We start from the raw sequence: 26012 nt of genomic DNA, 5'->3' as shown, positions 1-26012 counted from the left end.
CATGGCTATGGGAGGGGGAGGGACTGCCGGTGACTAGGCATCTGTAACAGGGACCGTAGCCACAGTACCAGACTATGGTAAATAAAGAAGATGTGCATACTTGTTGCCCTAGAAAGTTCATGCCTAGGAATCTCCTTCCTGATACACTAACATACCGGGGCCCTGATCAACAATGTAGAAAGACAGATTTTACTGCAGAATTATTTTTAGCACAATTTAATTTTACAAATTAATTTTTAATACAACTTTAATGAACAGAACCAAAAAAAAAGCCAACCTGAATGTCAATCAATAGGGAACAGATTAAACACACCATGGTGTAGCCTACGCATGAAGCCAAGAAAAAGAATAAGCTATATCTTATTAACTTTCATGAAAAATATTTCTGAGACACAACCCTTTGTGTAACAATATATATAGGAGGGTCTCATTTTTGTAAAGGAAAAAATAAAACAAGCAGGAAAAACACACACAGACTCCCATCCAATATGTGTATATTTATGGGTACACAGAAAGAGGTCAAGAAAGATAAGCAAGTTGCAGGAGTGAATGCACTGTAAAGTATAGATTATTGTATATTTTAATGTATTAATTTATTATAAGAACCCACATTATATTAAAAGAAGGGCTACTTCATAGATTATCACAGAGACTGAGCTAATACATGTAAACTATGCAGCACAGAGCCGCACAGTCAATCTTCAATAAATAACTGGATGATGACACTTCTGTTGGGAATGCAAACTGGTGCAGCCACTATGAAATACAGTATGGAGATGTCTCAAAAAATTAAAAATAGAAATACCATATGATCCAGCTATTCCGCTTCTGGGTATTTATCCAAAGAACATGAAATCAATAATTCAAAAAATATATGCACCCCTATGTTCATCGCAGCATTATTCACAACAGCCAAGATGTGGAAGCAGCCCAAGTGCCCATCAATGGATGACCAGATAAAGAAGATGTGGTGTATATATACTATGGAATACTACTCAGCCATAAAAAAGACAAAATTGTGCCATTTGTGACAACATGGATGGAACTTGAGAGTATTATGCTGTGTGAAATAAATCAGACAAAGAAAGACAAACACTGTATGATTTCACTCATATGTGGAAGATAAACAAACACATGGATAAAGAGAAAAGATTAGTGCTGACCAGAGGGGAAGGGGATGTAGGGAGGGCAAAAGGGGTAAAGGGGCACATATGTATAGTGACAGATGAAAACTATTGGTGGTGAGCATGATGCAGTCTATACAGAAACTGATATATAATAATGTACACCTGAAATTTACACAATTTTATAAGCCAATATGATCCCAATAAAATAATTTTTTAAAAATTGGATGTTTGGGGGCCGGCCCGGTGGCGCAAGCGGTTAAGTGCGCGCGCTCCGCTGCGGCGGCCCAGGGTTCGCTGGTTCGGATCCCGGGCGCGCACCGACGCACTGCTTGGTAAGCCATGCTGTGGCGGCGTCCCATATAAAGTGGAGGAAGATAGGCACAGATGTTAGCCCAGGGCCGTCTTCCTCAGCAAAAAAAGAGGAGGATTGGCGGATGTTAGCTCAGGGCTGATCTCCTCACAAAAAAAAAAAAAAAATGGATGTTTGCTGTCAAAGGAGATGACTTTGCAGAGCTTGAAGAAACCTTGGGTACAAAGTGAGTCAGATGTTCCCCATCTCCTCCCACGTCACTTTACCCATCCATTTATTAGACGACTTTCACTGAGGGCCTCCTACCAGCCAGGCATGGGAGACGCATCAGGCAAGAGGACCACGTCCTGCCCTCATGGACTCACACCCTCCTGGGCAGACAGTGATCAAAGAAACATGCAACATGTCAAGTGATAGTAAACGCTCTGGAGAAACATAAAGCCAGGTAAGGGGATAGGAGTGCTGGGGGCAGGTTGCTATTGTTTGTAGCTGGTCTCTCATAAAGTGGTATTTGAGCAAAGACTTGAAGTAAGGAGAGACAGCTGTGAATATTTGAGGAATAAACTATCTAAGAAGAGAGAAGAGCAAGGGCAAAGGCCCTGAGGTAGGAGTGAGTTGGCTGATTTGAGGATAAGCCAGAGGCTGGTGTGTGGCTGGAGCGGAGTGGGCGATGGGTGTGGGGTCAGGCGTGGGAGGTGAGGTTCTACAGGCAGCCAGTTCTAGCGCGTGTGGGCCTGGGTGGGCTATGGCAAGGCAAGAGAGTTTTACTGAGCGAGACATAAAATGATTGGGAGTTAAGCTGGACTTGCTGTTTTAACATCACTGCGGTTGCAGTGTAGAAAATGGATTGGGAGAGGGGAGGGTGGGCAAGGGGGACTGGATGAGGTTCTCTTTTACCACAGTAGGAGAAGGAAGACCAAGCATCACTGAGCACGAGGATGGAGGGGAGGGGGTGATGTGAAGAAGAGTTAACAATGAAACCCTCAGGGCCTGGTAATTAATTAGATTGAAGTATGAAGTAGAGGAGAAAAAGCAGTCGAGAATGAGAGTGAGGTGAAATTGAAATGGCTGTAGGGAACAGCCATGAGAAGTCTTGAGAGAAAAGGCTACCCAGGATGAAGCCTCCAGCATCTTGCCCAGCCACGTCCTGTAGCTGCACCAAATTATTGAGTTACCCAGAATGCCCTTGCCCTACTTGGCTGCCTGGAGAACTCCTCTTCATCCTTCAAAACTCAGCTTAGGTATCACCACCTCTGAGTGGCTTAATGCTACAGCTCAAATTAATCATTTACTCTCCTGCACCGCTCCAGGCCTCGCACACAGTCTAGTGCCCAGCTTCCCAACCAATGTTAAGTACACGTGGTGTGTTGAAATAGGTTGTGGGTGTGCTCTTAGACCTTGAGGTGTCCGCACTGGGCCTCGAGCAGCTGGGGCTCCTGGCCAGTCACCTCCAGCTGTGAACGGCTCATCCACTGACCCTAGAGTACCACACAAATAATATCATTTTCTGTACATGCTATGCTCTGGGGAAAAAAGGGATGTACTATGCTAGCTGCACAGGATGCTAAACTAGAACTATTTTAGTCTCAGTTTCAACTGAGGCCCCAAAGCAATAGATGAAACATTCCAAAGTGAGCTGCAAGATTTGCAAAAAGTGCTTATGAAAACCAGTTTTGTACTTTCAGCCAACCACCCACCTCCAGACTATAAAAGATGACAGGCCAAGAAAAGAATTGAAGTCTACAATAGAGAATTTTTTGAAAGTAAGCTAAGCTGTGGGTCTCATCTGGAAGAATAGAGTCGCTTGCTCTACCTCAAACCAATGTGTAGGGGCTTTGAGGAAGAATTCGGAGGGCTAGCCTGTGTCCTCTCAAGCTCGGGGGACGCAGCGGGCTGGAGGCCGGCTGAGGAGTCCAGAGGGAGAGCCTGGCTGGCCAGCCGCTCGGATGGCAAAGCAAGGGAAGAAGCTGCCTGGGGATCAGCCTGCACTCAGAGTCGGGAGGCAGAAGACTTAGAGTGTTTCCAGAGGGTTAGCTGAGGGCAATTCAGTGGAAAGAGGGAGCGAGAGGGCCAAGTAGAGGAATAGAAAGTGAATCTAGATTCTCAGGAGCTGAGAAAAGAGCAGAAAATGAGCAGCCAGAGGAGATGCACTCAGAGCATCAAAGGGTTGTGGTGGAACCGTTCCCAGGATTGTGGCTGAGCTGGGAACGGGGAGTGGAGGGGTCTGGGAGAACCGGTGAAGGCACCACACGAGAAAGAAGCTGCTGGAACGCTTGCCGGCCAAGACAGTGCAAACCCGCTGCTGTGGATAGTCCAGTGGGAACCTCCTGGCTTTCTCTCTTTCCTCCTCCCCACCCCTCGCCCCCTCTCCCACACTGGAGGAGTCAGAACCCCAGCTGGGTGTGGGGGCGGGGGGTGGACCTCGCTCCTGCGGACATTAGCCTGAAAGCAATGCGAGGGGGGAGGAGTCAGGTGAAGTTTTACCATTAAATGAGGCGTGAATCTTTCGATTATTACACTTGATTAGACATATTAATTACTGAAATGAGATGGCGTTTGGAGATTTAAATGACTGGGGCTCATTTAACATCTAAATGTGACCAGGAAAGTCATGGGCCCCTGAGTTTCCCCCAGGACTGAGCAAAGGCAGGCCCACCAAATGCACTAAAGGGAGCCTGAGCACTAGAACACCCTAGCTTCCCATCACACCCCGTGGTCCTGCTGGGCCACCCTAACTAGCGCTGTTCTGTCTCCGTGTTTCCCCACTACCACTCAGAGCCCCTTGAGGGCAGGAACCATCGCTTACACCTATTGGTATCCTCAGATGTGGGAGAGCAGTTGGCGCCCAGCATGGGGCACGTTGGAGCTCTGTGGGTTGATCCAAATGCCATCTTGTCATGCTTCCTTTCTGTTTCTTTCTTCCCAGTTTTCTCAGTTTGAGCTCCTCCGCTCTGTGCCTTGAATGAGTTCCAGGGGTGAGGGGATACTGGCCACCCTAAGCCCCCAACTTAGCCCTGGGGGCCTCCAGGCGAGTCCCGCTGGGCTGACACCCAACATCAGTCACCTTCAGCCACAGCACACCTTTATCCCAGTATGCCTTACAAAAACCATCGTTCTGACTTTCCTGCTCTAAATATAATAGTTTTTCCCATTTCTCCCAAAGTTCACCAGTCTGTCCCACTGCTAGCTTCCTGTCACCATATGAAGCAATACTTCTTCCTTACCCACACAAACTAAATTTTACATCCCTTCTTCTCCATCTTTATTCTTTGCCTCTTAAGAGTTTCGTGTCTGTTGTGATACAGGCATCAGTCACTACGGTCAAAGGAGAACGAGGATGCTGATGGGCGTTGCCGAAGAACTGCTGTGCAGTGAAAGCAAAGGGAGACAGTGAGTCTGCTGTCCACTGCTCCCTACTTCCCTGCTCCAGACTGTGGGTGCTGCTGGGCTGCAGATGGGCCCAGCCTCCAAGCTGGGACTGGATTTAGCCTCGGAGGGAGGCGTGTGAGAGCAACTGGCTCCGTGTGGTGCTCCGTGCTCTGTTCACCCACGGGCGCCCCCGGCCTTTCCGGCATCTCTGCTTATTCCTGGCTCTGTGCCTGTGATCTCTGCATCTCTGCTTTCTGACTTCCTGGACTCTGGGTCTTGCTTTCCCAGGCTGTAGGATCTGCCTGATGCCAACTCCCCTGGGCTCTGCTTCTCCCTCGCTAGAGCCCTGGTCCCTGCCTATTCCCTACTTCTCTGCCTCTCCTGAGCTATAGGATCTGCTGACCCAGTTTCTGGTCCTGGGTGTTTCTGGCCATCCCTGTTCAGTTGCAACCCAACCGTGCTGTAGTCTTATTGCTCTTGGAATGTTGAAATAATTGAGTTTTTGTTAGAAAAGATGAGGACAAAGTTAAGAGTGAGAAAAATCATCTGATGCCAAAATCATCTGAGCTGAACTGGAAAGAAGGTGTTTCTGAGGAACTCTGTTGGAAAACTGCAAGCAGTCTCCAGGTTTCAGTTGTCTGCCTCCAGCTGTGACACGATAGTCATGACTATTTAGCTGCACCGTTATTTGGAGAGTCACTAAAGACAACAGATGAAAAAAAAATGCCTAATAAAGCATGATTCATATTGATAAAACTCTGGAAACAAGAATAGAATTTTGTTGTTTAGTCTGGCAGACATCTCGCTTTGAAATTACTAAAACAAGCATAAATGAAAATCAGGCTCCCAGCTTTGAGCGATGTATGTGAAATGCTCTTAATGCCATTGGTTGTTGTTAAGGGGGCAGTCATTCTTAGTATGTGAATAAAATGACTTCCTCTCTGACAAACAATAAACAAGGAAACGAGAGACCACCTTCCTTACAGTATATGTGATGGGTTCTCCCTCTGTAGATTGGCCCACCAATATTCCTTCACTTTCTCAGTATCAAATACAAATCGAATCATGTGCCTAGCCAACTGCTCCTCCCTTACGCATAATTCCTTGAAAGCAGGCAGAGGGCAGCCCAGCGGGAGGCCACCGCAGGACCTCAGGAGAGGCACGGTGAGGCCTGGGCCAGGGGTGCAGGAGCTGCTCTAGAAGCTTCCAAGCCGCTTCTCCTCCAGCCCAAGTTCTGGGATCCAGGCGAGGCAGCATAGGGGTTCGTTCTCCTGTGGCCCTTTCCTGTCGCAGAAGAGGAAGGGTGCTTAGTTCAGCAGCTGGGGCCTCTGAGCATTTCCTTTTCCTTCTCCCCTGGCACAGGGCAGGCACTTGGAGTGCCCTCTTCCACCTGGGGCTCCTGCAGGGAATTTCTGAGCCCTCCACAGGACTACATTCTTCTTCTTCTTCTGTCCTTGCACTGCCTCTGCTTTCCCACAACAGGAAAATGTGAAGGGCAGCCTACACAGCATGACACAGCCCGGCCCCATGACTTCAGGGCCACGCAGAAGGGGCTCACATGCCTCCGAATCCTTTAATGGGGGATGAAGGCTTTCATTCCTCCAATAGAGACAGGGCTACAGTATGAACTAGAGCTTCCCAACCTCTGTGCCGCTTGGGTTATGAGGTGTATTGACAAACTGATGCCCTCAGCCCTTGGGCAGCTGGCTGGCGCCTGGAGCCTCCCTCCCTGTCTGTCCAGTCCCCTCCAGCCTCGAGCTGTGGTCCCAGCAACCATGCCAACGTTACGATTCTCCGCGACAGCCGCGGTGTGAAGATAGTGTAAGTGATAGGAGATGCTCCCAATGAGTAGATTCTGAAGAGGGAGGGCCCAAGTTCTGCCAGAGACATCCTCCACCCCCTCAGCCCGTTAGCCAGCATCACTGTCCCCAGGAGGGGAGGCCGGCGGGCGTAGGGCTGCGGGCTGTGCTCCTCCACAGGTGCCGAGCGGGCCTGAGTCCTGGGGCCCCCGAGCATCTGACGTGGAAGATTTCGCCATAACTCTAACTCTCCCAGAATCCTTCCTGGCCACTTCTTGTTCTCTCACTTTTACCCAAGGGTAGGGTCTGTCTCAAAAACATTATACCCTTCCCCTCATCTGGCCTCGTGCTCAGAATTCAGAAGCAGGTGTGCGAGCACATGGCTGTGCCCTTAGCCTGTGCTCTTAGCCTGTGGTCTCAGGGAAAACGGCCTCATATTAGTGCTCAGCAGGAAGACTCCAGAGATGACAACACACTCAGCTTTGGGAGGTTTATAAAACAAGTCCTTGCCCCCCAAAAAAGCAGGGATATTTTTAAATTAAAATGTGTTATATTCTCTAAGCAAGAGCTATATTGCTTTCCCAATGGCAGTTTTCAACACTTCAAAAATGTTAGCTGATGAGTCAAGTCTCCCTTCTTTCTTTCTGTTTTCTCTCACTCTGAAATACATGTGTATATATATGCACGCATTACACTTGGGGGCATATTTTCTGGGACATAAATGACAAAGGAAAGAAAGCGTGTGGAGTTCAGAATATTCTGGTGCTGAGGAGAGATGGATGTGTGCTCTTCATTCCAGCTCACAATCGAGCACGTTTTTACCTACCTTACCCGTGGAGCATCTGGTCCCTTCATCTGCAGCCTCCGCCACCTCTCCATCAGTGTTTACTGATCTGATCAACAAGGTGTTGGGGCTAATATCCCACTCTTGCATCACTTGGAGCGTTCCCAAGGCCAGCAAATCGAACTTGGGGCCAGGTCGTTGCCCATTTCCAACAAAATATGTTCATAGACATTTCAGGCCCATTTTACTGCTATTTGCTATAACTGCTGTCGAGGAGAAATGAGCAGGTTTGAGTACCACAAAAGCAAAAGCAGAATAATATTTGAAATTTTAATATGGCTTATTTCTTAAATTGTAAGAGCCCTATTGTGATTTCAGGACTTTGGCGCTCGTCTTCGATTCTTCTCCCACAAAGTCTGGGAGGAAACCTCCCCTTCCACTTGGTGTTCTGGCTTTGGCCTCGGGCTGCGACCTCTCCCTCCTCTTGCACACAGCCAGTGGCCTTGGCACATGGAAGGGCTGAACTGGAGAAATGAAGTTAGTGTTGCCTAGGAAATTCCATTGCGAGGCTCTCCTAGCAACATGGCGACACTAACAAACCCAGCGATAACCTTTTGTCTTTAGCTGTATAAAGCAATGTGATCATTAGTCTCAGCAGAAAATTCAAAGGATATTTTGCAAGTGAAGAGTGATTTCAAACTGAAGCTCTGAATCAGTTGCTTTCCTTCAATCTGCTAATATGAAACTGGCAGTCTCCAGAATTTCACTTTAGGAGCAGGACAGACCCAAAGAGGCGCACTGGGTGGGGAAAGGATGGATCTGGGGAGGTCCCAGTCCTGGCTCTGGTTAGAGAGCTACCCATGCACCATTCGCCAAGTCACTTCAACTCCCTAGAAGTTACTCTCCTCATCTTCCAAATGAGAAATTACTTCTTAACAGATCATGTTACCTTCTTGCTAACAGTCCAGATTCTTGGGCCTACTCTAATTCTCCTGCTGAATCAGAATCTCTGGCACTATGCTCCACGAATGTGACTTTTAACCAAAGGCAAAAGGAACAACATTGCTGAACAATTACGAAAATGCTTATGTAATTATCTTTCCAATTTTGTCTGCTTGGCACAAGAGGATCAGTTCACACTTTAGGATTGGTATGTTATGTATATTGTGGGGAACATTTTTTTTTCTATGATAAATTTTATAAAGAACTAAACCAACCTATTTTCTTTGCTGTTTCTGATTAGCTATCCTCTATACAAGACTATCTATCATGCATCCCTATCATGAAAAACTTTTGACCATGTGCTTCTAATACGTGTACTTTTAAAATATTTAATATTAGTATCTGTATTTATTTATATATGATATTGTACTTTAGTATTAACATATTATGAACATTTTAAATGCTAAAAATAAGTGTTTTTAAGGGAAAAAAGTTGAAATAAGATTTTTAAAATTTGACTAGTGAAAATTTTGGTTTAACACTTCATGATATAGCAAGACGAAATAATTTGTGATGCTGGTTTTGAGTTCACTATATTTTATTACTTACATTGTGAAAATATGCTTTTGTGAAATATGCTTTGTGAAAATATGCTTCACAAAGATATATAGATTCAAGTGGAAGAAGTGCCTTTTTTTACAGCACTTAATAAATTATGATACCGATTTTTTAATTCCGTCTACTAATTATCCCAAAGTTTCTTATGGGCTAGTAAATTTCCATTTTTCTGAATGTCAAATGGTTGTTGTTGCAAATTAATTGGAAAGTGTGGCATTTTTTATATTTCTAGCAAACATATTCAAAATATGATAAAATCCTTCATTTGGACAAATTGGGGGCAGGTCAGAAAATTCTGTTTCCAGGATTTTTACGTGGGCAGATAGGAGTTTTTATATTTGTTTCTGGCAATAAAAACCACATAAATTAGAAACATTTCTGAACATCCATTTTCAGAATGCTGTTTCCATAGCATGAATGTCTTTCAACAGTTATTACTTTCTCTCTCATTTTAACATCATTTTCTCCTCACCTTTATCTCAAAGGCACAGATTAAGCATATTTCATTTTTGAAAATATCTGCTGGATTGTACGGCAGCCCTTTGTAACCACAAAAAAAGCCAGCATGTTGGGAACATTTGTATTTGTAAAAGAAGAACGACTATTTCAAATTTAATAATGCTTTTACGTGCTTTGCCGTGAGATAACTCATAACCCTCTAAGGGCACAAAAGATTTTCGTGGTCATTCCCCATCTCATTAGGATTCTATTTCTATTTTTCTTTCAGGTAATCACAGTGATGACATCCTGTAACATTTTGTGGATTTCTGGTTCAGCCTTTTTGCAGTCAACGAATGTCATAGAAGGGACAGGTCTGGACGTTTTCCTCGGTGTCTTTTCTTTTTTAATTCTGTCAAAGCCGCCATGTCAAGAGTGGTTATACTCTTGGAGATGGGGTACTGGCCCATTTCCATTTTTTTCTAAATTAAAAAAGCCCTTCACTGCTGAGTTTGTATCTTCTTCTGATACGTCGTTTCTTTGGTAGGCCGTGTGCAAGTGTTTCTGCGCGTATTTCACTATTGAAACAGAATGTCAACTACGGAGTTGTGTTAGAAGCATCTCAACTTTCAGAAAAATTCATTTAGCAATCACCCCTAGTTTGTAACTTTTACTAACACTTTGTGCTTTGTGTCTTCTAAAGGGTTTTCTAACTAAAGAGAGCATTTTAATTTTTCTCCATTGCTTTATGTAAATTGTTTCTCTGCTGCAGTTTCTCCAATGGTGTATTTGCTATTAGAAGAGAAATCTCAAAAGTGGTTTCTAATTATGTATAAAAATTTAGTAAATTGTTTTAAAATCCTGGATTGAGCAACTTTACACTTCAAACAAAACTAAAGGCTTGTTTTTTTATATTCTGGATTCTTCATTCCAAATAGCTTGCTAATCATGATAGTTCTGTTCTATCATCTTCTAATATTGCAAAGGAACGCTGTTCACTTAGGTCAATGTTCATTGCTAACAATAATGGATGTAAAAATCTATATTTCAAATAGATTTTTAAAGAGAACTTTTTAATTTGAGAGAATTTTAGGTTTATAGAAGGACTGTTAAGATAGAACAAAGAATTCCCATACAGCCTTCATGCAGCTTCCCCTAATGTTAACATCTTATGTTACCATAGTATAGTCATCAAAAATAAGAAATTAACAGTATCGCATTATCGTTAGTAAAGTGTTATTAACTACAGACTTTATTTGAATTTCCCCTGTTCTTCCATTACTGGTTTGTTTTTTTTTGTTCCATGATCAAATCCAGGATACCATGTTACCAAAATAGTCAATAGTCAATGCCACATAACAATTTTGTGAGGATTTGTTTAGTTAAAACTAAATAATATTATTTGGCACTCCAATTCACCAAGAACGAGTCAACTTCAAAATGTTACAAGATGCTCAAAGCAAAGATGTCCTTGCCACTCTCTTTCGTGTTGTGGAATCAGGACTCTCTCTTCTGCTGTACTTGAAATGAGGCTGTTTCATTTCAAGCTCATGGAGCCAATAAGGAGCCAATTGGCTCCATAAGGAGCCAATCTCCCTATGGTTATTAAATATTGGGGAGCCATTATTTCTTCCTTGTTTTTCCTTTTTTTAAAGACAAAAATATGTATACGTAAAAATTCTCAAATTTCCTTTCCATAGCAAATGTTTTTGCTCTAAAGAGAGGGCCAGTGGAGGTCTTTCGTAACCCCGGAGAACAGCACACCATTTTGTAAAACACTGCTCTGTATTATATTCATGCTCCTTTGCTTGTCCAGAGAATTTAACCTAAACTCCTACTAACGTTAACAAGGTCTAAACTAGGAAAACTGAACAATTTCAATGTCTTGTTCTCTACTGGCCAATTCATGTACTCCTGAGTTATTGATAGGTAATAAACCATTATTCAGTAACCTATTAAGGCAGTTAGTATACACCAATAAATTTCTCCAGGAAACACCACTTAAACCATCCCTCAACAAATTGTGAAAACTTCATGTACTTTTGTCAGGGTGGTGTAGGAAAAACCTGGGGGCTGGGAGGAGATAGCCCTGCGGTACCCCCTAAGTCACATCAGAAAGGCTGCCTACTCCCCATGTTTGGGTTACCCTCGTGTTTTAACTGCTGAGACTAGAAATTAAATCCTTGATAGCTATGTCATTCATTTATTGAAATAAGAAATAATGTAGTGGATACTGTCGTGTATCCTTCAAGAAGGGGGGACTTATCCCCCAGTTGCTGGGAATGTGCTGGAAGAAGGCCCTTACCATCAGTCCTCTTTGGAGATTGCCTCAGCTAAAGAGAACAACCTCACCCAGGGTCTGCCTCCTTCCAGGGACAGCCAGCGTCCAGTGACGGATCAATCGGGGGTATGAAGTCCCCTCGCCACATACTGGGACAACTCTGAGGGGCCATCCCAGCTTCAGAGCTCCCCAGAGTGTTGACTGAGGCCTTTGCTGGGAATCCATCGCAGATCGACTTCTCCCTCTGCCCAGTCTTGCTTCCTTCCCCACCCCTCTACAAGAGCACTTGCTAATAAACGTCCTGCACACTAGTTTTTGCTCAGAATCTGCTTCCCGGAAACCAACCTGCCACATATGCAAGTGGCCAAAAGTCAAACAGTACCAAACAGTGTGCAAAGTACAATAAGCTTACCAGTGCCTGTGGATGCTTTCAGAGATGGTCTTGTGAGTGTGAACATGTATATACAAAAGTATGTGTGTACATATCTGTACATTTGGGGCACTTTCTTATAAAAATTGTAGCACCTTATACTTTTTAAAGTTATACCGTATTTTTAAAATTTTTATCTATTTTTATACATTGATACATAAAGTTTTTAAATTATTGCCTACTATTCCATTGTATGGATATACCACAATAATAGCTATTGTCTGAGTGCCCACTCTTTGCTGGGCACTCTTGCGACCTCTTTATGTTTATTCAACACACGTTTATGGAGCATCTCTTACGTGCCAGGCACTGGGGACACTAGCAACTATTATCTCACACTTCACTTCAACTTTAAGCATTAGCCACTGTCATTATCCCTATTTTACAGATGAGAAAACTAAGGTTTCAGTAACTTGCCCAAGGTCACGCGACTAGTAAGTAGTGGCACCAGAAGCCATAACCAGGCAGCTTGTGCCCAGTGCTTCTGCTCTAAACCGCTCCACTAGCTTGCCTCCCACACTTCAACTTATTTATCAGTCCCCTGGGCAGTCAGGCTGCGAGCAGTTGGTGGCTATTATAAACAATGCAGCTGTTTGCAATAAACAATGAACTTTCTTCCTCATGTATCTTTGCGTGCTGTCTCCCCACGTTTAAAAAGGACTGAGAAGGAGCAACAGGTGAGCCATCGTTTAACGGGATCCCTGTCAGCAGTCCCAGGTCATCACCCAGGTCATTTTAAAAGGTGCCTTTCTTCAAAATTAGGGTTTTAAGGAATCAAAAGATACTACATTCCACTCTTAATATGAAAATCTAGGTTAAGCTTTTAAAATGCTTCCATGCGGGCCCTGCGTGCTGGACGCATATTTGCAGACAGGGTAACACCTGGGTTACCATCGCCAGCGTCTCTGGTGGGAAGTGCAATGTTTTTATTGAAACTTCTCGTTTGCGTTTTGGAAAAAAATGAAAGCAGGTCTACAATCTGGGTCTGGTTTTAATCAGAGCATAATCTTAATGAGACAATGTAAAGCTGAGAATTTTTTAATCTGATATTTTTCAAGAAAAATGCATGTTCAAAAATGGTACAAACTAATCAGCCTTAGAAGAACGATGGAAAAAAGAAATCTCTTACATAAAAGAGAAGCAGGAAATTCCAGAGAAGGTTCTCAGGGAGGAGGGGAATAAACCAAAGTCTGTATCGCTCTTTATTAGGTTATTTCTTAGTGTAGCGTAATATCTGGGTTTGTTGAACAACCAAAATTCAGCTTAGAGGAAATTGCGGAGTTCTGACTCCCTGAAGTGAGAACATAATGATTTACTGAATCTGTTACAAACCTGCTATGTGTCCCATGATCCATTGGCCCTTGGAATAAATATTTCGTCTTCTTCAGAGAATCTTCCCATTCTGGTCATAGATCCATCTTATATTAGATGATTTAATGTCTAAGTAATTTGTAATATTTGTAGATATTCTTGTAATTTTTATATTTTCATTTATGGTAGATTACACTGACTGGGGGAGAAAGGTAATTTGCCATGACTTCAGGGTTAGTGGTTGAGATTTAAAGTCATTTTCATATAATGCTCTGCTATAGTGGGAATAGTAAAATCTCAGTCTTCCAATAAGCTGCAAAACTATTAATGGATTTCTGGGTAATGTTGTTTAGTGTTAATACTCAACGGAATCTATTTTTTATTAAATATGAAAGTGGTCCAAGCATGTTTTATACCAGGTGTGTTAACTTTACAGTTTCCTGGAGTGTCTATAATTTCAAATTAATCTAGTCTCCTTTTATATGTTTTTGCATGAATTCTGGCTTTCTTTTTAACAGTCATAATGACTCAACTATGAAGGCTAAAAACTGGCAAGAAAAAGCCAATAAAAGCGTAAAGAAAGTCAAAAGTTTCAGAGAGATGAGATTTCCCACATGATATATAGTATAGCTCCCTCTCTACCAAAGATTTCAATCTTAAATTTATTCTAAAATGCCTCATTTAGTGTTTATTTGTGCCAGTTTCATAGCATGAATCAAATCATGGAGGTTAAATGAGTAAATCAAGCATCATTTTAAAATTCATCCTTGGACTATAAGAGTGCTTCTTTTCTTGTTCCCATTGCCTTGCCTCTTTCCTAAGCAAGAAATTTAAATTTTTATGTGACTAAAATAGTCACATGTCAAAATATCACAGGACTTAAAACTTCAGCTTCTTTGGCTTACACGTTTTAATTTCCTAAATCCACTGCAAAAGAAAAAGAATACTGGATCAATTAAAATATCTAATATTTTCCTATCATTATTCTCCATTTATTTCCCTTTGCTATAAATTATACACGTTTACTAGAACGAATACAATTGTTTTTTCTCCTGTTGCTTAAATCCCTTTGTCTACAGAAAGTGGTAAGACCTCATCCATTATTTAAGTTACTATTTCTATAAGTGAGTTAATACATACGTCTACTTGAGCAAATAGGTTGATAGAGGGAAGGTCCACACAGATTTTCTGCTTAAAGTCCCACTTCATAATCTCTATAGGTGCTTAATAGTGAAGACACATTGCCAGAAATACCAGGTTTTTATGTTACAGTGATCATGTAAATAATATTGTAAGAAGAAGAAAAATTCAAATATTTTTAGCAAAAAGATGTTCTCCTAGTTTAAAAGATTCCTCTCTTAATTCTCTGGGGCCCAGAATGGAAAGTCAGAGCTATTACATCCTGCTCTGCTGAGTTGTTAAAGTCATGCTGATGTGTACCAATTGTATTGGATTTTTCAGTATAAAAATTGGGGCTTTGGGGGTGGCCCAGTGGTGTGTTGGTTAAATTCATGTGCTTCGCTTCGGCGGCCCGGGGTTCTCAGGTTCAGATCCTGGGCATGGACCTACACACTGCTCAAATCATGCTGTGGCAGCATCCCACATATAAAGTAGAGGAAGATTTACAGAGATGTTAGCTCAGGGTCAATCTTTCTCACCAAAAAATTAAAAAAAAATAATTGGGGCTTTGATCTTTCCTTCCTGGTCCAACCACACCCTGCCACTGCTTTGGGTTCCTCCAACTTCAGTTTCCTGGCTCTGATTCCCAAGTTTTTCACTAGCCCCAGTGGCTGCTTCTGTGAAGGGAGGGGGTGGGAGGGAAGAGAATTTCAGGGCAGCTCGGTACAGAAAGTAAGTGTGAAAACTTGAAGTTTGTGGGAAAATGATGTGTCGCTTTCCCCACGGGCTCCACTGCTGAACCCGCATATGTGTATCTGTTTAATATGTAAATTTATATGTTTTAAGAGAAGATGGATTTCATTTTAAAAAATTGCCTTGGGCCAGCTCCGGTGGCCTAGTGGTTAAGTTTGGTGCACTCCACTTGGGGAGCCCAGGTTTGGTTCCCAGGTGCAGACCTACACCACTCGTCTGTCAGTGGCCATGCTGTGGCAGTGGCTCACATATAAAAAGAGGAAAATTGGCAGCAGATGTTAGCTCAGGGTGAATCTTCCTCATCAAAAAAAAAAAAAAAAAAAAAAAAGACTACCTGTACAATGCAGCTGATGAGACATAACCTTCTGTAAATGATAAAATGAAATCACTCACACCTAAGTTGTTTGCAACATTTACTTTTAAAGTAAAGACCGGGTAGGGGAGTATGGGAAAGAGACTGAGAGAGAACAAAAGAACTGATAATAACAATTGTCCTGCTTAGGGAGATTTATTTAAGGAATTGACTCACATGATTGTGGAGACTGGCAAGTTCAAAATCCATTGGGCAGGCTGGCAGGAGAGAAACTCTGGCAGGATTTCTATGTTAGAGGCTTGAGGCAAAGTTCCTTCTTCTCCAAAAAAACTCAGTTTTTGCTTCAATTGATTGGATGAGGCTCACCCACATTATCAGGAGTAATCTCCCTTTGAAGTCAGCTAATTGTAAATGTCAATCATATTCACAAAATATCTTCACAGCACCATCTAGACTAATGTTTGACCAAAGAACTGAGTACCACAGCCTAGCCAGTTTTCACCTAAAATTAACCCTCACAGTGCTATTGTTTCCCATTTATAAATGTGGAAACTGAGACCTGGAGAGAGTAAGTACCTTGCTCAAGGTCAAACTGTGAGAAGGAAGTAATATCCAACTTGAGCCTGTCTAAGCTCAACATTTATGCCCTTAATAGCAAACTCTGGCAGCTTTCTTAGATTAATTGGTAAATTAGACAGAGAAGACAGCCGAAAGGACAGCCCTGAACCTGGTAAGTTTCTATTCAAGGCAAAGGTTTTGAAAATAGGGCAGCCAAGATAGAGCAACAAGGGCCGGATTGACCCTCCTGCCTGAAATAACTGAAAACAGAGATGGTGTATATGAAACAAGAGTTTGAAGAGCTCTGGACATCAGTCAGCAAAGGGGAGTGATCCCTGCGAGACAAAACAAACCAGGGGAGCCCTACCATCTCCCCAGCCCTACAGGCATGTCTGAGTAGCGGGGCAGAGAGGAGAGCCTGGGGAGGTCACGGCAGCCAGAGTTAGCAGGAGAGGAGGGAGCCGCGTGGAGAAAGAACTTGGGAAATATGCACAGGCTCTCCCCTGAGGCCTCAGCTGACAACCTGTCAGCACATGTGAGAAACTCTCGAGGCCAGGGAGAAGAGCACCCAAGAGGATGGAGGTGAACACTTTCCAGTGATTACACAGAGTCAGAGCAAAAAAGATGTAACTTATGGAGCACCAGGCGGGGCCCCCAGAGGTGTTGCCTCAGCCATGTGATGACATCAGACCTAGACTGCACTCTCTGTGTTCTGCTAGACAAATCTAAAAAGCAAGCCTGAAAGGATCGAACTGTTTCCAAGTAATTTAATTGTGCTCCAGAATAGAGTTCAAGAATAGTTCTAGTAATACAAAAATACGTAGCACTCAACAAGGTAAAATTCACAGTGTCTGGCATCCAATCTAGATTACTAGGCATGCAAAGAAACAGGAAATTTAGACCCATAATCAGAGGAAGAAATCAATCAATTGAAACTGACACACAAATGACATAGATGATAGAATTAGTGGACAAAGGCATTTAAACAATTATTATGTCTGTATTCAATATGTTTGAGAAATTGGAGGAAAGATCATGCATAATTAGAGAGATGGAAAATATAAGATACAAACTTAAATTCTATGAAAACTACAAATTCTGAGATGAAAAATACACTGGATGGGATTAAAACATTAGATGTTGCCAAGGAAAAGATTAGTAAACTTGAAGACATAGCAATAGAAACTAAACAAAATGAAACAAGAGTGAGAAGAAAGACTAAAAACAATAAATGGTATCTGTGAGCTGTGGGACAACTTCAAGTGGCCTAACATATGTGTAATTGGAGTTCCCAGTCTCAGCAAACCAGGAATTGAAGGGAATTCCCTCAACTTGATAAAGGTTATCAATGAAAATTGTATAGCTAACCTCAGACTTATGGTGAAGGACTGAATACTTTCCCCTGAAGATTAGGAACAAGACAAGTATGTTCACTCACAAGTTCTATTCAGTGTCATACTGGAGGCTCTAACCAGATCACTAAGGCAAGAGAAAGAAAGAAAAGGCATCCAGACTGAAAAAGAAGTAAAATGTTTTCTATGCATTGATGACATTATCATCTATGTATACAATCTTATGGAATCTACAAAAAACCTATGAGAACTAATAAGTGCTTTAAGAAGATTGCAGGATACAAGATCAATATACAAAAATCTGCTATTTCTATGTACTACCAGTGAGAAATTGAGTATTGAAATTTTTAAAATTCCATTTACAATAGTATAAAAAATGTGAAATACCTAGGGATAAATCTGGCAAAACATGTGTGAGATCTGTACTTAAAATGACAAAACATTGCTGAGAGACATGAAAAACGTAAATAAGTGGTGTGGTTTACCAGTTTCATGGGTCAGATAATACAGCTAATATTCAAATTTCCTCCAAATTAATCTGTAGAAAAAAATACATTCCCAATCAAGATCCTTTTTGTAGAAATTGACAAACTGATTCTAAAATTCATATGGAAATGTAAAGGATCTAGGAAAACCAAAACAACTTTGAAAAATGAGAACAAAGATTTCATGTTACCTTACTTTGATATCTATTATAAAACTGCAGTAATTAAGATACTGCAGTATTGGCATCAAGATACATAAGTAGATCAATGGAACAGAATAGAGTAATTAAGAGCGTATGATATTTGTGTCAAGATAGACAATACGATCAACAGAAAAAAATGGAGAGTCCAGAAAGACTCACACCTATATGGTCAATTTATTTTTTACACAAGTGTAAAGATAATTCAGGGAAGAAAGCATAATGTTTTCAACTAATGAATATGGAACAACTGGATATCGTTAAGCAAAAAAATTAACTCCAGTCCAATCTTTGCATTATATACAAAAATTAAGTCAAAATGGATCAGAGATCTAAATGTAAAAACTAAAATTATAAAATTTCTAGAAGAAAACATAGAAGAAAATCTTCGTGGCCTTGGGTTAAGCAAAGATTTCTAACATTCAACATCAAAAAACAATACACACACAAAATTGATGGATTGGACTGCATCAAAATTTAGAACTGCTCTTTAAAGGACACTGTTAAAAAAATGAAAAGACAAGCCACAGAGTAGGAGGAAATGTTTACAAATCACATATCTGATAAAAAACTGGTATCCACCATATAATCATAACTCCCAAAACTCAGTTACGAGAAAACAAATAACTCCATTTTTTAAATTTTTTATTTCTTTATATATTTTCCCCCCAAAGCCCCAGTAGATAGTTGTACGTCATAGCTGCACATTCTTCTAGTTGCTGTATGTGGGACACGGCCTCAGTATGGCCGGAGAAGCGGTGCGTCAGTGCGCGCCCGGGATCTGAACCCCGGGCCACCAGCAGCAGAGCGCGCACTTAACCACTAAGCCACAGGGCCGGCCCACAACTCCATTTTTTTAAATGAGAAAAAGATTTGAACACACTTCACCAAAGAAGATATACAGATAGGAAATAAACAATAAACACATGAAAAGATACTCAACATTATTATCCATTAGGGAAAGGCACGTGAAAACCGCGATGAGATATTATCGTACACCTGTTAGAATGTCTAAAGCGAGGCAGACTGGCCGTATTAAGGGTGGCCGTGGAGTGAAAGAACTGGAGCTCTGAGACGCTGCTGGTGGGGATGTAAAACCGTCCAGCTGCCTGGAAAGCAGCGTGACACTCTCTTAAATTGTTAAACATACACTTACCATATGATCCAGCCATTCCACCTCTAGATATTTACCCGGGTGAAATAAATCCCTATGTCCATACAAAGACTTGTATACAAATATTTATATCAGACTTATTTGTAAGAACAAAAAGAAGAAAAAAAAGAAATAAATAAAACTGAAAACAACCTAAATGTTCATCATCAGGTGAATGGATGAACAAATTGTGGCATATCCATACTACGGAATACTACTTAGCAATAAAAAGGAATGAACTATTGATACATGCAACAACACGGATAGAGCTCAAAATAATGATGCTGGTGAAAGATGCCAAACAAAAACAGCACGTACTGTACGTTTCCATTTATAGAAAACTCTGGAAAATGTAAACTGATCTAGGGTGACAGAAAGCGCGTCAGTGGTTCCCTGGAGATGAGAGGAAGGGGTGGGAGCAGTTACAAAGGGACAGGAGGAAAGTCTTGGGGCGATGGGCGTGTTGCTCACTTTGATTGTGGTGATGGTTTCACGGGTATGTACATATGTCAACACATCAAATTGTACACTTTAAGTATATACACTACCCTGTCTGCTCATTCTACCTCAATAAGGCTGTTGAAAAAGGGCAGGTCTTCTGAAGCAGGGTGATGGCGGGCCCTGAGACTGGAGGAGGCAGGACCTGCGGCAGCAAGACCACTCAGGAAGATGCTGAGAAATCCAAACATCTTTATACCCAAAACCAGCCCTACAGGCCTAATTTTATATAAATAACTCTAACATAAAATAAGAATTCTGGTCTATTAGGGGTCATTTTATTTGTAGGAAAATAATAAATAATATTGAATAACAAGCAAAGCCTCTGCTAGTACATTCGGAGCTTCTGTGCTACTTACAAAAAAACATCCATGCTTCATGCTGCTCTGTCACCCATCAGCTGGGTGCCTTTGTGCAGTGCACAGTCTGCACAACCATCCACAGCAGCCCTGATCCTACAGACCACATGGTCTGATAGAAACAGCACTGACCACCAGAATCTTGGCTCTGCCATTAACCACATGGCCTTTGGTGAGTCACCTAAAAGTCTCCACACCTTAGTTTCTTCATCTTGGATTCCTGCCCTGTGAGCTGCTGAGACCTCAGTGGAGATAAGGACCAGGATGAGGCCTTAAAGACAGATATTGGCCCCATCAACATCTTTTGACTATACAGTGAGGAAAAAAAGGCTGGTTCTGGAGTTCAGGTATTAACATTCCTTCCCTGGAGGAAAGCTAATAATAACAAAGTCTCAAGAATCTTTATTAAGATGCACATTAGGTTACTAAACAGGGCTGTCTTGGATCAAACTTTGTGATTTGATCCAAGACACGCTTTGTCTCTAATGTGTTCCCACTTCTGTCACCACTGCTACCTTCTGGGGTCTTTTTCCTACAACTATCACACCCAGTTCCCACTACCGCCCCCTCAGCTATGCAGGCCCTCTGGGAATTCCCTCCCAGTGAGTTAGCTTCCCTGAATTCCCAAGTGAATCCATTCCTTGCTTCCATCCGTGCATCCCCTCAGGGTGTAGATCACAGCTGGGAGGAACAAGGATTACTCAGTGGATTCAGACTCAGGTTGGTGTATATGACAAGGCTAACTCTCTTCACCTTTCACTTATTTTAAAAGAGATGCTTACAGGGGCTGGCCCGGTGGTGTAGTGGTTGAGTTCGGGGAGCTCCACTTCAGCGGCCCGGGTTCATTGATTCGGAACCCTGGGTGCAGACCTACACCACTTGTCAGCCATGCTGCGGCGGCAACCCACATACAAAATAGAGGAATACTGGCACAGATATTAGCTCAAGGCTAATCTTCCTCAAGCGGAAAAAGAGGAAGATTGGCAATGGATGTTAGCTCAGGGCGAATCATCCTCAGCAAAAAAAAAAAAAAAAAAAAGAGAGAGATGCTTATTTACTCCAAAGAATGACTTTCTAATGGTGGGAGTTGCTAGCTGTTTGGGCATGGGTTTGAAGAGTGTCTCTGAAAACAAATCTCCCAATTTGGTGTCTCCAATCTTTCCATGGTGAGCCATGTGCACTGACTTTTCAAAAGGATAAGTTTCTTGATATATAATTATATCTATGTCTACTGCACACTCTGTGCAAGAAAGAATGGAATCACGTACGGGATTTTTCTTAACACGAGAGAGCGCTGCGCTGATGTGACGCTGCGGCCCGCTCGGTGAGCTGTTTCAGATGCTGCTGGCGCCTGAAGTTCTCGCTGGCAGTTCCAGCAATTTCACTCAATACCCCTGTCACTGACCTAGAGGAGGAAGTGAACCGCAGTGTGGAAAAATTTGCTGATTTCGAGAAAGTGTCTAGGTTGGTAAGAGCTAAGGAGGATTGTGAGGAACTTACGATGGATCTAATAAAACCTGGATGACTGAATAAACTCGAGGACTGATAACGTGTTACAGAGAGGGGCAAAAGGCGAGAGATGTTGAAAGAAATAATTTAAGCCCTACGTAATTTACACACTGTAAATTATGTGTGTCATTTACACGCACACGTAGTACACACTGTACACACTGATGGACCTGGGATTTACGTTAGCCTCAATGGGAGACGACCTGCCATAGGCATCAAATCAATAAAAATATTTCAGTAAAACCATCTAATTTGAAACGGTCCTGAAAAAAACAAAGGCCAAAAGAGCCTAGGTATGTGCTCAGCAAACAGAGAGGGAAATACAGGACAGCAGGCGGCAAAGCGGGCCGGTGCCCGCCTAATGAGCTTCCTTCTGCTGACTTTGTCCTGGTGTTTGCCCCAGTGACCCCCATGGAAGGTGACTTTCACTCAGCCCCAGAGAGTGAATCAAGATCTAGCGAAACCAGTAGTCCTCAAAATGTGAGGCCCAGACCAGCAGCAGTAGAATGATCTGGCAACTTATTAGGAATGCAAATTATTAGGCCTTGTCCCCAATATACTAAAGCAGAAACTCTGGTGGTGGAACATGGTAATCTGTGTTTTAATAAGGCCCCCAGGAGATTCTGACTCATGCTGAAGTTTGAGAACCATGGTCTAAACCAATTATGATAATCCCTTTCCCCTTTGCTAATGATTATATTAAGGATAAGAATTGACTCCCTTTAGGCCAATGAAATACAAGTGAAAGTCTGCAGGGGTATTCTAAGAAAGGTATTTCTCTCTGATAAAAAGAGGAAAGACATTGCAGCCTGTGGGCATAGTTGTGTGAGGATGTGATGTCTGGAGTTGCAGCATCCATCTTGTGGCAATGAGGGGTCACAGCTTAGGACCACAGAGCAAACAGATCATGTCTTTGTGCACTGAATTAGCCAACCTCAGCACTGTTCTACTTCCAGGATCTGGCTATGTGAGGAAGTAAACCCCACTTTTGGTCAGGTATGCTATTCCTTGCACAACCCTTCCTTCTCCATTGTGGTCCAGAAGAAGCAAACCTGAACAGGCAGATGTTCATAAATAGTGAAACAAAAAACCAGAACACAGGGGCCCGCCTGGTGGTGTAGCAGTTAAGTACACGTGCTCTGCTTCAGGGGCCTGGGGTTTGCAGGTTCGGATCCCCGCGCACACGGATGCGCCTCTTGTCAAGCCATGCTGTGGCGGTATCACATATAAAGTAGAAGATGGGCATGGATGTTAGCCCAGGGCCAATCTTCCTCAGCAAAAAGAGGAGGATTGGCATCAGATGTTAGCTCAGGGCCAATTTTCCTCACACACACACACAAACCAGAACACAGATCTTCTTAGCCCTCCCGCCTGAACACATGAGAACTATATTCCCTAATTTTAAATCAAGTGTGTTTTTGAGCCTTGTTGCTCTTATATACTGAGTTAATATAACAAATATTTACTTTTTTCACAGTTATTTGTAACAGAGCGTATAGGAACACAGGGGTCCCACGTGGGGTCAGCACACAATCCATTCAGCTCAAGCTCCGTGTGACTAAAGGATTCCTTGGGAAGAAACTGCAAAGTGTGGGAGTTCTTGCTCTCAACCTTGGAAAGTTAAAGTTGCACACAGTGCACTTTCATTTCCCCTAAAAACCCATTATGAGATGACCATTTATGAATCTACTCAATTCTTAATATTGCTATTCATATTATGAGTTAAGAGGCCACATAGTAGAGGCAAACCTCATCTCTAGGATCACTTTCATGAGAAATAAAATGTCAAGACAGATGAATGGCTGGAGATCTGCACAGATGGCAGGCAAGAGATGTTTCTTGATGACTGCGTCTTGATATCCCTGCAACATGCATTGCTTGGGCCTGTGAGCAACGTCACAAGAAAGAGGGCAGAGAGTGGGACGATCAGGAAAATAAATGCATCTTTTTCTGTGCACCATCTCAGCTTAACTTTAGACAAACTTTATGATCAAGCCCCTCCAGTGACTAACTGCAAAAGCAGATGGGTCTGTCACCATGCCCTCTAGGTCAGGAAACTTGGGCTTTACAGGACTGACAGCGGGAATTGTTCCAAAATCAACTGTCTTCCACTGAGAATTCCCTGTCAGCTGTCAAAGAAGGCTGGCTCCATTTAATTCAGCCCTCAAAGAGTGCAAAAGGGGAGAGAAGATCTCTCAGAGACAGAAAGCAGACCTCGCAGGATTTTAGGGCTTAAGACCAATACCTTCCACTGCACTCAGAGCCATTAAGGAAGCCAGCAGCATCTGGATCCCAGATGTTCCAAGTGGGTCTCCCTCCGAGAAGAGACTCTCCTGGTCTGCCCTGGAGCTCAGAGCAGGTCACAAGAGAAGGTACCCGTGACCCGGCCAAGAAGGTGGAAGGGCCAGCTCCTGGGTGCAGTCAAGAGGCCAGGCTTCTTTGTCTAGGCTGCAGGCCTGCATTCAAGGCTTCTGTGTTTCCATTTTCCCCCTCGGAAGGTGAGAATATTCCTGTCTCATGATGGAGTGAAGATAAAATAGTATAGGTGATAGGAAGAGGCATTTGATCCTGTGGCTTATAAAATCTCTGTGGCAGAGACACTGTCACCAAAATCTATTTCCCAGACTCCCTTGCAGCCAGGTGGGGCCATGTGACTGAGTTCTAGCCAACAGAACGTAGGCAGAAGTGATGTGCATCATGTCCAGGCCTGGCCTGTAAAAACCACCTCAGCCATCTCCACAATCTCTCTCCCCTGTCTACTAGTCATGCGCATAGTATCCAGCAGACAGCTCCAAAGCTCGAGGAGATGGGGGAGCCACGAGATGGAAGGAGCTCTGATCTCTGAATAACTACATCGAAGGCCATCTGCCTGGTAGGAACGGCCACATCAGATTTTGCTTGAAGGCAAAATAAAACTCTTATTGTGCTAAACCATTCTGGAGTCTGTTGCAGTATCAAGCTTTACTTACCCTCCCCAATACAGGCTCTGAAAATATCCCGGAGAAGGCAACTAAGAGGGTAACGGGAACCAGGGGTTGGGGAGGGGAGGCAGGGATGGCAAACACATTTAGAGAGATGACTGATAGTGCTCAGGGAGCACAGGCCTCTCCCGCTCACATAATGATCCTCCCTTATCAATGCTTTTATGCTCTGGATGAAACCTCTGAGAGGTCGCCTGGTCCCCCTTCACCTCCAGCTGGCTGTCAGTGTCTATACAGATAGCCAAGGAGGCATATTAAACAGACCTTTGGGATCTCAGGATCTGAAAAAAATTAGCCCAAGCAAATGGCCACCAAGGAAGTTTTTCTTTTTTAAAAGACAACAGGGGTAAACACAACCCACGCCATGTCTCAAAACCCGTGTGTTCAGTGCCACTGAGTTCGTCCACAGTTGACTGTTGACAAGCGGAGGGAGAGTTGGTGAATGCGTACCAGGTTAATAACAATTTTCGTTGGCTTAGTAATTAACCTGCAAGTTTTTTATATAAAAGTGTTTAATGTGAAGTGAGCTCTACAGAATGCTTACTCCAGAGATTGCAATCATTTCAGATAAATATTTTCATGTAAAATATTCTGCCAGATCTTTTTTATGCATGAATAACCTGATGTGAGCAAATTCATTTCTGATGCTTAGATATTAGCTTGCTTTTTTGGGCATTTTTTATTGTGGCAAAATATACATAATGTAAATTTACCATTTTAACAAATTTTAAGTGCACAATTCAGTGGCATTAATCACATTCACAATGTTGTGCAACCGTCATTACTATTTCTAAAACTTTTTCATCATCCCAAATAGAAACTCTCTAACCATTAGGTAATAATTTCCCATTCTCCCATCCCCCGGCCCCTGGTAACCTCTAATCTATTTTCTGTCTCTATGAATTTGCCTATTCTAGATATTTCATGTAAGGGGAATCACAAAATATTTGTCCTCTTGTGTCTGACTTATTTTACTTAGCATAATGTTTTCAAGGTCCATCCATGTTGTAGCATGTATCAGAACTTCATTCCTTTTTATGGCTTCACACTATTCCATTGTATGGATGTACCACATTTTGTTTATGCACTCATCTGTTGCTGAACATTGGGTTGCTTCCACCTGTTGGCTATTGTGAATAATGCTGCTGTGAACATGGGTGTACAAGAATCTGTTCAAGTTCCTGCTTTGAATTCCTTGGGATATATACCTAGGAGTGTAATTGCTGGATCATACAGTAATTCTACATTTTTTTTTTGAGAAACTACCAAACTGTTTTCCATAGCGAACCTGCAAGATTTTTAAAATCCAGATCGAAAAAAAAT

This window comes from Diceros bicornis, chromosome 36, assembly GCF_020826845.1.
Source record: "Diceros bicornis minor isolate mBicDic1 chromosome 36, mDicBic1.mat.cur, whole genome shotgun sequence".
Taxonomy (NCBI): Eukaryota; Metazoa; Chordata; class Mammalia; order Perissodactyla; family Rhinocerotidae; genus Diceros; species Diceros bicornis.
Note: the sequence above shows the minus strand (reverse complement) of the source record.